Genomic DNA, 3,036 nt, shown 5'->3' with positions numbered 1-3,036 from the left:
TCAAATGGCCTGCCATGCACTATAAATTTTTATATAATTGGACAAAAAAAATCAACTTTGGCATTGAAGACCGGCCTATATATTAAATACTTGCCCCCTCGGCTCGTGCCATAAGTTAATGGCATAAAAAGCTTTGGTAAGAAAAAACAGGCCACGAAATTAGATACTACAAAAGTCAAGATCACCGATATCCCATATGCAATTGAAACGATCCTTCCTCATATATATAGACATCGTTTATATAAGTGATCAATTTACAGGGTCAAGACAGAAATTAAAGTGATGCGTGTCAAGCTGTTCTTCAAACACTTTTTAATGATCCTGTGCTCATTTCCTTTCAACAAGAGAAACATCAACTAACCTGCAGGATCTAAAGACAGGATCATGTGCCCCAAAGGCCACAGGCAGGACTAATTAATTAATTTGTAAGCGCCGTAAGTACTTCATTCATGCAGCATGTGCGGCGTATTGTGATTAGCTTATGATCATCATGGATCCCAATTGACCGATTCGGATGTTTTAGATAGCTAGCATACATGCATATAAGATGTTTTTTTAAATTATTATTATTTTAACAAAGAAAACAAACATGCCATACATGCATGTTCATTTGGAGCCCTGCAATAACTTAATTTTTGTACCAAATTAAGAAAAGGGTTTCGGAATTGCTTTCGATCAGTACTCGCGTCGGTGCATGTATGGAAGATGCCGATATTCTCTCCTTCTTGTGGCGGAAGAGATGACCAGTACTACTCAGAAGACGCAAAGTCTACCAGGAACGTCTGAAGTCATCAACATTAATAATTTGTTGGTGGTTTGGCCTTTAATTTGCGTCAACAGCCTTAAAACGTTTACTTCAATTTGTTTGCAGGTATCTATCTATTATATCACAAACCCATGCAATTAAATTTCTAGAATACGTACGGGGCGTCAAGTACTGAAAATATGGTTTTTTTTTCTTTTTTTTAAAATGAGATTAATAGACTTCGATCGTATGAATATCTAATAATGTTGGACGAGATTGAGATTCCAATTAAGAATTCTGATATAAATTAATTATATTCGGCGTAAATTGAGAGAGATCAGTTGGATATAATTAAGTACAATTCATTATTTTGATGATCGTTAAGGAAATGCACAAAACAAATTATGATTTTAAATAATAAGAAAGTGTATTTCCTTTTTTATCTTTTATTCGTATTATTATTAAAAGGCAGCCTATCAATTTAGCCTAAGCCCACCATGCATGCTGGCGGTGGGCTTTAAGGATCAGCGGAAGGCAAATTTCTGGGAAATCTAATTCTATTAAATGTCCGATAAATGTTACGAGACCTATATAATCATCGTGTGCCTCAGTACTCTAAGGACTCGTTTATTTTCAGAGATGAAATAAGATGAGATAAGATTAAAGTTAAAAAGTTTAATAAAATATTGTTAGAATATATCTTTTTATATTATTTTTGTTTTAGAATTTGAAAAAGTTGAATTGTTTATTTTATTTTGTGTGGAGATTTGAGAAAGTTATAATAATGAAGTGAGATGGGATGTGTTGTTTTCTGAAAACAAACGAGGCCTAAATTCATGAAGAGTTAGGGTGCATTTAGTTACCAAACTCACCTCAATTCATCTCAACTCATCATTACAACTTTTTCAAATCTCAATACAAAATATAATAAACAATTTAACTTTTTCAAATTTTAAAATAATAATAATATTAAAAAATAATATTCTAACAATATTTTATCATCACAACTCAATTCAATTCAACTCACTTTAACATCTAAACACACCCTCAGAAATATCTCTCCCACGCACTAAAGATGTCTACATTCGGCCCTCATGGTAACGTACGTACAAGATTGGACATGCTTGAAATACACGTAACGGAAAAGATGAACATTTGATAAATGCAGTACAACTCCCATTATTAGAATATCCATCAGATTCTTTTCTTTAAATATTCATGATCTGCTAGCTAGCTGGTCTCAAATTAAGTTTTACATTTTTTTTTCCTTTTGGAAGAAAAATAACAAAACTCTGCGATCAGATTATAAATATGTATTTACTTTTATTATCTGATCTTAGTTAATTGACAATTGTTTTGGATGGGAGTTAGGGAGGAATTTGGACGAACAATATTAATGTCACAATAATTATGGTCAAATATTCATTAAATTAGCATTTAATTACTCCCATAGGATAATAGATGTGATTTTCTCATAATCTATCAACAAGCATTTGGAATGGATTATTTGCGATCATAATGACTATTTGTGATAAAAACATACTCATTTTAACTGAAAATAATTACTTTCATTGAAAATAACTTATCACAAATAAGTAATTTTTTTTTTAGTGGCTCACCACATTTAGTCTATGTCTTTTTCAGATGTTATGACCAAATCATGAGTGAAAGATGATCAGGTTGTACGTACATGCAACTAATTAAAGTCGATCAATAAATATTAATTACTGATAATCTCGCTATTTTGATTCTATTCTTCATTATATTATGAATTTATAAAATCATGCATATAATTGAAATCATGAGATCATTTATTTTTAAATAAGTTTTTTATATAAGTTTAAGTGATTAATTATATTAATATCTCTTACAAGTACGTACTAATTAAAGCTACTTTCTAAAAGTCTATATATTCTGTCATCTGATCATTGGTGAGAAGCTGCCACATTGTCAAGTTTATTATACACATCATAAAGATATAATATATATATATATATATATATATATATATATATATCTCTCTCTCATTTAGGCTTCCCCACCATGCATGCATTTTATTATTATATATATAGCAGCTGTGGTCACGCAGCCCATGTGGTATTATCTGCATGTCTCCAATCCAATCCAAGCAATATATATATAAAAAAAAAAAAAAAAAAAAAAAAAAAGAGAAAAAAAAAAGGCTCAATCTTTCTTGTCTTTAGCCTTATAAGCAGACACACACACAAATATAGCAATATTCTTTACAAAGAAAAAGCAATGAGAAATAGGGTTAATGTAACTTTATTGGA

This window comes from Juglans microcarpa x Juglans regia, chromosome 2S (genome assembly GCF_004785595.1).
Source record: "Juglans microcarpa x Juglans regia isolate MS1-56 chromosome 2S, Jm3101_v1.0, whole genome shotgun sequence".
NCBI classification, from domain to species: domain Eukaryota; kingdom Viridiplantae; phylum Streptophyta; class Magnoliopsida; order Fagales; family Juglandaceae; genus Juglans; species Juglans microcarpa x Juglans regia.
The sequence above is the reverse complement of the archived record's forward strand: the minus strand, read 5'-3'. Positions refer to the sequence as shown.